At 36.4% G+C, this 14,253-nt stretch overlaps 1 pseudogene; it reads right to left on the bottom strand.

Moving 5' to 3' along the window:
* Positions 1-3,388: 3,388 nt before the first annotated feature.
* LOC136144135 (heterogeneous nuclear ribonucleoprotein H3-like) lies at positions 3,389-9,832 on the bottom strand (annotated as a pseudogene).
* Positions 9,833-14,253: the final 4,421 nt, after the last annotated feature.

The raw sequence follows: 14,253 nt of genomic DNA, 5'->3' as shown, positions 1-14,253 counted from the left end.
AAGCACCCCTATTTGAGCATGCTCATATAAGCATGTGATCAGTTGATTGCTAGTATGAATCAATGCTAACTAATCTGGCATAATAGTGGGTAGGAAATGTAGAGCATGTTTGGAGAAATTTCCCTCTTCTATATGGGGTGAAAAATTTTGGATTTGATGTAAAAGGGGAAATTTTCTCACATTGCTACATTAGCCAGTATGTCAATAGTTAGAAAGACTAAATGCAAAGATGTCTATTGCTGGTTTGAAGCTCAACTTTTCAAATTTATTAGAACAACTGATCAAGCTGTCCTGTCTGGAACTTGCCTAGACAGAAACCACCAAGTAACAGAATATCGTATAGACATTGTGCTTTATAATTCACAAAGCATTTTACCATACATAATCTCATTTCTCCCTCACAGGAAAACAGATACATTGGTAGGTGAAATATTATATTCTACAAGTTCAAAGGCAGAAGCAGAATGAAAGAATTTTAGTGATTCTCACATGAACACAGAGTTTGGTAATAGATCCAAGATGTAGACAAAAGTTTTAAGTATTAATTGCAGACTTCTTTCTTTTACATGTGCTCTTGTGAAAAGATTGAGAACATATATTTCATCAAGATTTAATGTATATCATAATTTTGTTGAATGTCAAACGTGAAAATTATTCTTGATAAATTCAAGTTGATGATGAGCTTATTTTACATTTACATCAATCAGCATCCTCAAATGTCTATTCTTCAGGGCACAGTGAGGTCAGACAAGTGTACAATGGGCTTCCTATGTGGATGGCAATTTTGTTAGTGGCTGCTAAAGCGTACATAGGGAGTAAGATAACGTGCAGCCTTTTAGCAAATATTCTCTTTTGACAAATGTTAGAAATAGTACTAAAAGCAAAAAAATGAACAGAGTGAAAGAGATACAAATCTAGGTGTTTCTCTGTGAGTGTGTGCTTGTGAATTTATACTTACATGATGCCTGATATGCCAAGTTCCAACTGAATCCTAGATATGCAGAAAAACTGTTAACATTACAAGAAGCTCTACTCTTCCATTCAAGAATCTTTGTCTAGTAAGGAACACCAATATTAATCAAATAATCATTTTCTATCCATGTATTCATTCATTCAGCTAATATTTAAAGAACACCATGGATGAAAAATTATTCTCAGTGAGTGCTACAGATATGTTTCTGTAAATACAGGTGCCATTGCACAGATATGAAGTCATAGAACTGGGACGCCATATAGCCTGCAACTGGAACACAAAACTCCATCTTCCTGAAAGCAGAGGTCTTGTGAACAATCAACCATGTCCAACTCTTCTTCATCTATCTAGAAAATGCTAACTGAAGGTGGAAAACAATTTGAAGTTTCTTTAGTTTGAAAATGCATGTAATTTTGCATTATCTGATAATATATAATGCATTTTATACCATACAGTGGGTTTCCCATGTGGCTCAGATGGTAATGCGGGAGACCTGGGTTCGATCCCTGGCTTGGGAAGATCCCCTAGAGGAGAAAACGGCAACCCACTCCAGTATTCTTGCTGGGAGAATCCCCATGGACAGAGGAGCCTGGCAGGCTACTGTCCTTGGGGTCCCAAAGAGTCAGAGACAACTGAGCAACTAAGAACAGCACAGCAAAGGTAATATATGTAATTTTGCATTATCTGATAATATATAATGCATTTCATATCATAGAGTGACAATTAATTATTAATATATGGTACTATGATGAAGACATTAGTTTTTACTTACCTACCTCCAATTTTTAAATGAAATTGATTACTGAGGCTTGTTTAAGGAATGATAAATGATTATTTCATCTGCAGCATCATTTTCAAATATGTTTTTTAAAAATGCAGTAACTAAAACTAGATATATAGAGTAAGAAACTGTTCTGGAGACCCATGAATACAAAAGCAAAGTAATGTTTTATTTAGAAAGGACTTATTGCATGCTTTTTCACATTACTAGAGATATTACAAGATATCCTACCTTGCAGGAGAGTAATGGGCCCATCTAGGTAAAGGCAAATTTCACAGCATAGAACATATGATTAGGAAATCAATAAATATTAAATATTAAGAGATATATTCTTGACTACTTTTGCAATAGTTCAGTTTAGAAATAATGCAGATCATACCACATGCTTGTTTTATTTCTTTAATGTAATATTTTACTCTCAAGTCAACAGACAACCTTACCTGTCTCCTGAGAAACCTGTATGCAGGCCAAGAAGCAAGAATTAGAACGAGACATGGAACAACATACTGGTTCCAAATGGGAAAGGAGTATGCCAAGGCTGTATATTGTCACCCAGATTATTTAAATTATATACAGAGTACCTCAAGCAAGATGTTGGGTTGGATGACTCACAAGTTGAAGTTAAGATTGCCAGGAGAAATATCAACAACCTCAAATTTGCAGATGATACCACTCTAATGGCAGAAAGTTAAGAGGAATTAAAGAGCCTCTAGACGAGGGTGAAAGAGGAGAGTGAAAAAACTGGCTTAAAACTCACTCAATATTCAAAAAGCTAACATCATGGTATTCACATAACTTCATGGCAAACAGATGGGAAAAAAGTGGAAATAGTGACAGATTTTATTTTCTAGGTCTCCCAAATCATTGTGGATGTTGACTGCAGCCATGAAATTAAAAGAAACTTGCTCCTTGGAAGAAAAGCTTTGAAAAACTTAGACAGTGTATTAAAATGCAGAGACATCACTTTACGAACAAGGTCCATAAGCTTAAAGCTATGGTTTTTCCAGTAGTCAAGTATGGATGTGAGAGTTGGACTATAAAGAAAGCTGAGTGCCAGAGAATGGATACTTTCAAATTGTGGTGCTGGAGAAGACTCTTAAGAGTCCCTTGAACTGCAAGAAGATCAAACCAGTCAATTCTAAAGGAAATAAACCCTGAATATTCATTGGAAGGAGTGATGCTGAAGCTGAAGCTCTAATTATTTGGCCACCTGATGTGAAGAGCTGACTCATTGGAAAAGGCCCTGATCCTGGGAAAGATTGAAGGCAAGAGAAGGAAGCAATAGAGGATGAGATGGTTGGATAGCATCACTGACTCAATGGACATGAATTTGAGCAAGCTCCAGTAGATGGTGAAGGACAGAGGTGGCAAAGAGCTGGACCTGACTTAGTGACTGAACAAGAACAACACCAACAAATGCAACAAACAAAACAAACAGAAAACATCATTTCATCACAATCTGCTGCTTTATCAAGCAATATTTTGAGAACATATTCCTTCAGTCATTATAAACTTCCTAAAACACAAAAGAAATTAAATCTGGATTCTTCCAGACTACTTAGACCAGATACTGTGCTTACTAGACCAGTTACTGTTGTCAGAACTCTGTATGCTGGTGATTTTACTTTGGTACATCACAGATCACCCACCTCATTTCCACTATCTTGCCTATAGTAACCTCCACTTCCTGCACTGCCACCTAAGCCATCAGGAATACCGTTATCTCCGCTATAAATCATTCCACATTCCCATTCTCCTAACAGATCATCAACCTCCCATTGTATCCATTCCATCTCTTCCATAGCACCCCATTTCAGAGCCTCACATTCCAAAGGCACTTCCAGGGCTATAATTCAAGAAAAGTTCAGTATATTAATGCTGTGTGTTATCTTTAGACATGGCTAGCTACTGCAACTTCATGTGTCATTAAGTTTACATCTGCTTTACCTGTTGTTCTGCCATCCACTCCAATATCAGTATGAACTAGCATTGGACTTAGTACTGAGAAGAAATTAACAATATCATTTTCAGTTGAATGAAAATATATTCTCTCATGTGTACAATATGACCACCATGAAAATCTGAACTTACACAAGCAGCTCTACCATAGCCATGAATTCCCATACCGCTTCCATTTCTCATTTAAGCATCAAAGCCATCATTTCCATAGTCAGAATTATTAGAGCTACCATAGTCATCACAACCTCCACAACCTTATTGGGGAAGAAAAAGCCAGGACAGATGCCAGAAATATAACAAGTATCTTCTTTTCATCATCCATCTTCCACCTCTGATGCAATGTGATAGTTTTGGTGAATATTTGATCTAGAATAAATGACCCCTTTCACCTCACTGGTAATTCTACATAGCCATCAAAATCTGCTGAAATTTCAAGATAGGAATTTTGAGAATATGGCAGATAATAAGTAGGATAATGCTAATGACATACACAGTCCTACAAAACTATGATACAAATATAAAATGGTATTTGATAATTATTTAAAAAGTGAAATTTCAATTCTTTACCAAGCAAGGATATAGTTGGACTTCTGAAATCAGTGCAGCAAATAGGTTGCACAGAATTTGAACTCCTGTGCATCACATAACTCAATGTTGTAGAAAACTGGATTGAGCCTTGTCTTTTAAATTTATGTAACATTTCTTGTTATATACTGCTGAGATCACCTAACTGACTCATATCTAGCCTCAAGTACCACTATTTCTTTAATATTTATTCATCTTTCATATGTAAATATAAATATACACATAAATATTTTACTGGTTTCCCATCTAACATTTTTAAACCATTGGTGTTTTCCTCTCTTCATTTGATGTTCTCTTATTATGTGGCTCCACATTTTATCCTCAGTTCCAGATTATCCTTTTAGACAAGAGAGCTAAGAATTTGAAGGTCATTCCTTTTTGAGGATTTAGATTTTCAAATGATCAATAATTTATAATGACTCAACTATTGAAAGTTATCAGAATCCATTAACTTCCCAAATAAAGTTTCCTTCATATGAAAAAGCATTTTCTCTTATCTCTAAAAAATTGTTAGCCTCAATATTTTGGAGACCAATATAGAGATGAAGGGTAAAGAGCATTTTTCTAAGATTGAGTTTCTGTGCTTTGTGTGTGTGTGTGTGTGTGTGTGTGTGTGTGTGTGCATGAGTGTGCGTGGTGAGTGAGTCGTGTGTTGTGCATGCCTACTCTAATGTACTCATCTGTGCCTCTTTGTGGTGGTAAAATATTTTCTTTCCCCTTTACAGATAAAAATGTCTTATTCTAAAGAAGATACATAAACTATCAAATGCAATGTGATGTTTTTGTTAAATAATAAGCAACAGAAGCATACAGCAATAAATATTTCTCATGGAGATAAAATATATACAAGTATAAAATCATAAATATACTGGAGAATTATAATATGAATTTGTAAATTGTATGCAAATAGCTTGAAACCAGATCTATAAAGACATAAATAAAGCAACAAGACTGAAAGGTTTATATGTTGGCTTGTTTATAGAGTAGCACAAACATTTTTCTTTTTTAATTGGCAATTAATTTTCGGCAGCCATCTAGGTACTTTCATGTCAAATTACTTTTCCTACACTAAACAAGATTAGGCATCCAAGCAGCAAAGCACTTACGTGAAAAGTGAGAAGCTGACTGTCAAGTGGATATTTTCCACCTATAACCAATTAAAATGTTTCTTTTTTTGATGAATGGGTGTTGTAATTTCTCATTTTGTATTTTTACCTAAGTACATACCTGTGTAACATCTCAGTTCACAAGGGCTAAAAAAGATGGGTGTTGATGTTTCTGTTGTTTCTTTCATGCAATCTACCTTTAGAATGAAATGAAGGCACATTAGTAAAGCAGTTTTATTACACTACTGCACACAGAAATACATCAACAGTATATATACATGTATAAGTGTATGTATATATATGTATAAGTCTGTGTAAATATATATACACATATGTGTTTTTAAGCAATTATTAAACCACAAAAATATTTCTATTAAAAGATTTTTAGCCTTTCAGTCCCTTGTAGATTATAATTTTACATTGAAATATAAAGATACCTGTATTTAAACATTAGAACCTTGACACATAAGGTAAAAAAGTAATGCATTATTGATAATCTTCAAATGAATGACATAAAAAGGAAAATATTGATTTTTTGGAAGATGTCTCATTTTTCTTACTTCACAGAAGACTGATGCAGGTTCATGAGCCTATCAATATTATTTGAATTAATGCATATTCCTTACTATTGATTGCTTTAACAATGATTGTCATAACTGATTTATGGGCACTTATGCCTGTTAAATATTTTAAGAGGTAAATATCAGATTTGTATGTAAAAGTAGATTGACTTGAATAAACAACAAGATTGGATGTTAACATTATGCCTTTTGATGTAATCCATATTATAATACATTATGCAAGAAGTATCTTTGAGAGAGTAGCAAAAATTCAACTAAAAGTTACTATTAGATCACATTGCTTACTAGAATTAGGTGCAGAATTCTCTCAAGAATTTTTTAAAAAGCACCTTAAATTGAAGGTAACAATTCTCAAGTTACTTGGAAATATACCTAACATCTATGAGAAAAATAAACTAGAATACAAAATTTGAGTATCGCTTTAATGCTTAAAAAGGATTTGTTCCTATTGCTTAGAATAGTTCGGAATACAGGACTACGATTCTTAATTTCAGTTTCCTATGGTGGCTGATACACAATATTCCCCAAATAATTGAGAGAAGATGCTATGAAATGGGAGACAAAGCAGGGACATGTATGTCTATGGAACTCTTTATTTAGCATGATTATCTTTGACTTGAGAAATTATATGTGATAGCTACAGTTATTTACCAAGGAACCTACTAAAAATGTTTATTGAATTATCACATATGTACCATATATTCATTTGCTTTAAGAGTACAAATCAGTGATTTTTATTATTCTTTTTATTGACAGAGTTGTGTAAACATTTCTGTGCTATAATTTTAGTGTGTTCTATTATCCCCAAAACATTGTTAGCCACTGGTGTCACTTCCTATTCCCAACTCTAGCCTCAGAAAATTGCCAATATAAATTACTGTCTCTAAAGATTTGTTTTTTTCTGGACATTTACATAAATATGTGCATGCATGCCTGCTCAGTGCTATTGGACTCTTTGAGACCCTGTGACCATTAGCCTGCCAGGCTCCTCTATCCATGTGATTTTCCCGTAAAGAATGCTGGAATGGATTGCCATTTACTCTGTCAAAGGATCTTCTTGACCCAGGGACTGAACCTGTGTCTCCTGTATTACAAGTGGATTCTTTACTACTGAGTCATGAGGAAAGCCCTTTTATGTAAATAATATCATACAAAATGTGGTCTTTTGCATCTGGTTTCTTTCATTCAGCATATTACTTTAAAAGTTCATCCATGATGCAACATGTATCAGCATTTCACTCATTCTTTACTGGCAAATATTATTTCATTGTAAGTGTAACTACATTTTTTTTATACATTCACCAGCAGATGGATAAATGCATTGTTTTGGGCTATTACAAATGTCATTTCTATGATCATTTATGTAAAAAACCTTTACATGGTCATATGTTTTCTTTTCTTTTGTGTAATTTCAGTTCAGTTCAGTTCAGTCGCTCAGTCATGTCCGACTCTTTGTGACCCCGTGGATTGCAGCACTCCAGAATTTCCTGTCCATCACCAACTCCCAGAGCTTGCTCAAACTCATGTTGATTGAATTGGTGATGCCAACAAACCATCTCATCCTTTGTTGTCCCCTTCTCCTCCTGCTTTCAATTCTGCCAAGCATCAGGGTCTTTTGCAATGAGTCAGCTCTTCACATTAGGTGGCCAAAGTATTAGAGTTTCAGCTTCAGCATCAGTCCTTCCAATAAATATTCAGGGCTGATTTCCTTTAGGATGGATTGGTTGGATCTCCTTGCAGTCCAACGGACTCTCAAGAGTCTTCTCCAACACCACAGTTCAAAAACATCAATTTTAGGCACTCAGCTTTCTTTATAGTCCAACTCTCACATCCATACATAACTACTGGAAAAACCATAGCTTTGACTAGATGGACATTTGTTGGCAAAGAAATGTCTCTGCTTTTTTAATATGTTGTCTAGATTTGTCATAGTTTTTCTTCCAAGGAGCAAGTGTCTTTTAATTTTATGGCAGCAGTCACCATCTACAGTGATTTTGGAGCCCCCCACAATAAAGTCTCTCATTGTTTCCATTGATTCTTCATCTATTTGCCATGAAATGATGGGACCAGTTGCCATGATCTTAGTTCTCTGAATGTTGAGTTTTAAGCCAACTTTTTCACTCTCCTCTTTCACTTTCAACAAGAGGCTCTTTGGTTCTTCAATTTCTGCCATAAGGATGGTGTCCTCTGCATATCTGAGGTTATTGATATTTCTCCTGGCAATCTTGATTCCAGCTTGTACTTCATCCAGTCCAGCATTTCACATGATGTACTCTGCATGTAAGTTAAATAATTGGGGTGACAATATACAGACTTGATATATTCCTTTCCTGATTTGAAATCAGTCTGTTGTTCCACATCCATTTCTAACTATTGCTTCTTGACCTACATACAGATTTCTCAGGAGGCAGGTAACATGATCTGGTATTCCCACATCTTTTAGAATTTTCCACAATTTGCTGTGATGCACACAGTCAAAGGTTTTGGCATAGTCAATAAAACAGAAGTAGATGTTTTCCAGGAACTCTTTTGCTTTTTTGATAATTCAAAGGATGTTGGCAATTAGATCTCTGGTTCCGCTGCCTTTTCTAAATCTAGCTTGAACACCTGGAAGTTCTAAGTTCACGTACTGTTGAAGCCAGGCTTGAAGAATTTTGAGCCTTATTTTTATTAACGTGTGAGATGAGTGCAGTTGTGCGGTGGTTTGAGCATTCTTTGGCATCACCTTTCTTTGGGATTGGAATGAAAACTGATCTTTTCCAGCATTGTGGCCACTGCTGAGTTTTCCAAATTTGCTGGAGAATTGAGTGCAGCACTTTCACAGCATCAACTTTTAGGATTTGAAATAGCTCAACTGGAATTTCATCACCTCCACTAGCTTTGTTTGTAGTGATGTTTCCTAAGGCCCTCTTGACTTCCCTTTCCAGGATATCTGTCTCTAGGTGAGTGATTACACCATCGTGATTATCTAGGTCATGAAGATCTTTTCTGCATAGTTCTTCTGTGTATTCAAGAATACACCTCTTCTTAATATCTCCTGCTTCTGTTAGGTTCATGCCATTTCTGTCTTTTTTTGTGCCCATCTTTGCACGAAATTTTCCCTTGGTATCTCTAATATTCTTTCAGAGATCTCTAGTCTTTCCCATTCTATTATTTTCCTCTATTTCTTTGTACTGATCACTGAGGAAGGCTTTGTTATCTCTCCTTGCTATTCTTTGAAATTCTGCATTCAAATGGGTATAGCTTTCCATTTCTCCTTTGCCTTTCGCTTCTCTTCTTTTCACAGCTCTTTGTAAGGCCTCCTCAGACAACCATTTAACGTTTTTGTATTACTTTTTCTTGGGGATGGTCTTGATCACTCTCTCTTGTACAATGTCACGAACCTTTGTCCATAGTTCTTCAGGCACTCTATGAGATCTAATCCCTTGAATCTATTCCTCACTTCCACTATATAATCATGAGGGATTTGATTTAGGTCATAGCCGAATAATCTAGTGGTTTTCCTTACTTTCTTCAATTTAAGTCTGAATTTGGCAATAAGGAATTCATGATATGAGCCATATTCAGCTTCTGGTCTTGTTTTTGCTGATTGCATAGAGCTTCTCCATCTTTGGCTGCAAAGAATATAATCAATATGATTTTGGTATAGACCATCTCATTTTGTCCATGTATAGGAAGGCCCGGTGTGCTGTGGTTCATGGGGTCGCAAAGAGTCGGACACGAATGAGTTACTAAACTGAACTGAAGAATCTCCCCTTGTGTTGTTGGAAAAGGGTGTTTCCTATGCCCAGTGCGTTCTCTTGGCAAAACTGTATTAGCCTTTGCCCTGCTTCATTCTGTCCTCCATGGCCTAAGTTGTCTGTTACTCCAGGTATGTTTGGTTTCCTACTTTTGCATTCCAGTCCCTTATAATGAAGAGGACATCTTTTTTGGATGTTAGTCCTAGAACATCTTATAGGTCTTAATAGAACCATTCCACTTCATCTTTTTCAGCATTACTGGTTGAGGCATAGACTTGGATTACTGTGATATTGAATGGTTTGGTTTGAAAATGAACAGAGATCATTCTGTCATTTTTGAGATTGCATCCAAGTACTGCATTTTGGACCCTTTTGTTGACTATGATGGCCACTCCATTTCTTCTAAGTGATTCTTGCCCACAGTAGTAGATATAATGGTCCTCTGAGTTAAATTCACCCATTCCCATCCATTTTATTTCACTGATTCCTAAAATGTTCCTAAAAGACATGTCAACATTTATTTCCACCTCCTGTTTGACCACTTCTAATTTGCCTTGATTCATGGACCTAACATTCCAGGTTCCCATGCAGCATTGCTCTTTACAGCATCAGACTTTACTTCCATCACAAATCACACCCCCAACTGGGTGTTGTTTTTGCCTTGGCTCCGTGTCTTCATTCTTCCTGGAGTTATTTCTTCACTGATCTCCAGTAGCATTTTGTGCACCTACCGACCTGGGGAGTTCATCCTTCAGTGTCATACCTTTTTGCACTTTCATACTGAAGTGGTTTACCATTTCCTTCTCCAATGGACCACATTTAATCAGAACTCTCCACCATGACCCGTCCATCTTGGGTGGCCCTACACAGCATGGCTCATAGTTTCATTGAATTAGACAAGGCTGTGATCCATGTGATCAGTTTTTTTAGTTTTCTGTGATGTGGTTTTCAGTCTGTCTACTCTCTGATGGAAAAAGAGAAGAGGCTTATGAAAGCTTTCTGATGGGAGAGACTGACTGAGGGGGAAACTGGTTCTTGTTTTGATAGACCATGCATAGCAAATTTTTAATCCAACTTTCTGTTGATGGTCTGTGCTGTGTTCCCTCCCTGTTATTTGACCTGAGGCCAGACTATGGTGGATGTAATGAAGATAACGGTGACCTCCCTCAAAAGGTCCCATGCATTCATTGTTATACTCAGTGACCCCAACCCTGCAGCAGGCCACTGTTGACCCATTCCTCCACCAGAGACTCCTGAATCCTCACGGGCAAGTCTGGGTCGGTCTCTTGTGGGGTCACTGCTCCTTCCTCCTGGGCCCTGCTGCACACAAGGTTTTGTCTGTGCCCTCCAAGAGTCTGTTTCCCCAGTCCTGTGTAAGTTCAGGCGGCTCCATGGTGGGGTTAATGGTGACCTCCTCCAAGAGGACTTATGCCATGCCCAGGTCTGCTGCACCCAGAGCCCTTGTCCCTGCATCAGTCCACTGCTGACCCATACCTCCTCAGTTCAGTTCAGTTCAATTCAGTTGCTCAGTCATGTCTGACTCTTTGTGATCCCATGGACCACCACACACCAGGCCTCCCTGTCCATCACCAACTCCCAGAGTCTACCCAAACTCATGTCCACTGAGTCGGTGATGCCATCCAACCATCTCATCCTCCATCATCCTCTTCTCCCTCTGCCTTCAATCTTTCCTAGCATCAGGGTCTTTTCAAATGAGTCAACTCTTCACATCAGGTGACCAAAGTATTGGAGTTTCAGCTTCAAAATCCATACCTCCTCAGGAGACACTCAAACATAGCTCTGTCTCAGTCTCTGTGGGGTCTCTGGGTCCTGGTGCATAGAAGGTATCTTTGAACCCTCTGAGTGTCTCTGGCAGGTATAGAGTTTGATTCTAAACATGGTTTCACCCCTCCTACCATCTTGTTGGGGCTTCTCCTTTGCCTTGGATGTGGAGTATCTCCTCAAAATCAGCAATGTAGAGTTAGAGAAAATGAGAAAAAAACAGTAGACTGGCCATCTTGCAGCGATATACAAGAAGAGAGGACCCTGTAAGATTAGGTTTTTGAGTAAGGGAAGGCAATATGTTGTGGATCAAATGCCACACACTCTCATTGTTATTACTAAGATTTAGTACACTTGTTGAATGAATCTTTTTTCCATTTGCTGTATACCCTTAGGATAATTTACAAAGATTTATATTAATTGTTTTTTGAAATAAATTTCTCTTTGTATAAATGGTTGATGAGTAAAGCGTCCATTGTGCTCCTTCTTCTGTCATTTCAGAAGAAATCAGTCTCTTAAGGAACTTTTAAAGCTAATGATTTTGTTTTTATTATCAAAAAGCAAATTATTCATTTGAGACTTAAACACTTTAGGGACTCAAGTATATCACAAGCTTTTGTAAATATTACTAAATACATTGAAATGTTTCTGTTAAAATTAATATCTTCATAATTAAAATTGCCAAATGACAATCCTTTATCAACCATTATAATATGCATAGCTCCATTATAGCATTTTTTTTCTTCTAAAGAATCTTCATTTAATTGTTCTTGATAAAATATCATTTGCTGTCATAACACCAAAATCATCCTGAGTGTAAATTTTAATTGATAATCTATAGTCTAATTGCTAATCCCATTCTGCACTAATTTATAATTCTACTTATGTCATAAATATGAATATGTAATTTCCAATAATATACTATCATGCATTTGTTCAAGGACTGCCTTTAATTACTTCCATTATTTCTGGTCTTCTGGTGTAGGTGGGAGAAATTTGGGTAACCCTTTGGATGATACCACTGTTTTATGTGTCAAAATTGGATTAGATACTATGCATAATGCAAATAACCATGTAATTATTTTGAATTTACAATGTATTTACTATGTAATTGCATAGTAAGTACCATATAATTACAAGATGATTACATGATTATTTCTGCCTTTTACACAGCTTTAAAAGCAAAAGATTTTGTTGCAATTATTATTGGCATTTATTGGTAAGTGTTACATAGTAGGGAACAAAATATTTATCATATAATCAACCAACTAAGCAACTGCTATTGACTCTTTTTACTTGCAAAAATTATATTTAAAAGTTATTTTAGTGAACCTAAAATTGCTTTAAAATGAATTTTATTAATTAAAGAATTTAATGCACTTGAAGTTAAACATGAATGCAGGCACAATTTGATATCTCTTAAAGAGTTGATCATTGTATACACCATTCTGCTTAACTATTGTTATTGTGCAATTTTATTTGAGATTTTGAGTTTCAGGTTAATTTCTTTGAATATTCCAAGAACATCTCAAATGACCAATATGAGAAGAAACTCACTTTTTAACCTAAAAATGTCCATACTTATGATAATAAAACATATTATGCTTCTAAAAACTCTTGATTCATATATTTTGCAATTATAAAACTTAAGTATTTTATATTAAAGAATTATTAGTTTTAACACGAAAACTGGAGAAATAGTACAGATTTTCTGCACACTCTACATTCTCTGCTTCCACTCTTACTAACATCCTGTGTTATTTTGGTGCAATTGTTATAATAAATGAACTAGTACTGATACATTATTGTTAACTAAAGTCTATCATTTATTCTGATTTCCTTGGAAGTGAAAAGTGAAAGTGAAGTCTCTCACTGGTGTCTGATTTCCTTCAGTTCAGTTCAGTCGCTCAGTCGTGTCCAACTTATTGTGACCCCATGAATCACAGCACGCCAGGCCTCTCTGTCCATCCCCAACTCCCAGAGTTTACTCAAACTCATGCCCATCGTGTCGGTGATGCCATCCAGTCATCTCATTCTCTGTTGCCCCCTTCTCCTCCTGCCCCCAATCCCTCCCAGCATCAAGGTCTTTTCCAATGAGTCAACTCTTCGCATGAGGTGGCCAAAGTACTGGAGTTTCAGCTTCAGCATCAGTTCTTTCAATGAACAACCAGGACTCATCTCCTTCAGGATAGACTGGTTGGATCTCCTTGCAGTCCAAGGGACTCTCAAGAGTCTTCTCCAACACTGCAGTTCTTGAATTCTTCACTGTTCAGCTTTCTTTACAGGGCAACTCACACATCCATACATGACCACTGGAAAAACCATAGCCTTGACCAGACGGACCTTTGTTGGCAAAGCAATGTTCTTAGTTTGTAACAAATGTTCTTTTTCTGTTCTAGGATTATATTCATGACACTACATTGCATTCAGTAGTGATGTCTATTTAGTATCTTCTTGGATGTGACAGTTTCTCAGATTTTCCTTGTTTTTGATGACCTTGAGAGTTTGAAAGAGTGTTGGTTAGGTATTTGTAGAATATCCCTCAAAAGGGATTTGCTTAATGTTTTTTCTCATGGTTAGGTGATAGATATGTGTTTTGGGAAGGAAGATCACAGGCGCAAAGTGCTAATATAATCTCATCATATCAAGAGTACATAATGTAAGCATGATTTATCACAGTTGGTGTTAACCTTAATTGCCTGGCTGAGGCTGTGTTTGTCAGAGTTCTCAACTCTAAAGTGACTTT

This window comes from Muntiacus reevesi, chromosome 11 (assembly GCF_963930625.1).
Source record: "Muntiacus reevesi chromosome 11, mMunRee1.1, whole genome shotgun sequence".
Taxonomy (NCBI): domain Eukaryota; kingdom Metazoa; phylum Chordata; class Mammalia; order Artiodactyla; family Cervidae; genus Muntiacus; species Muntiacus reevesi.
This window is presented reverse-complemented; position numbering and strand designations above follow the sequence as displayed.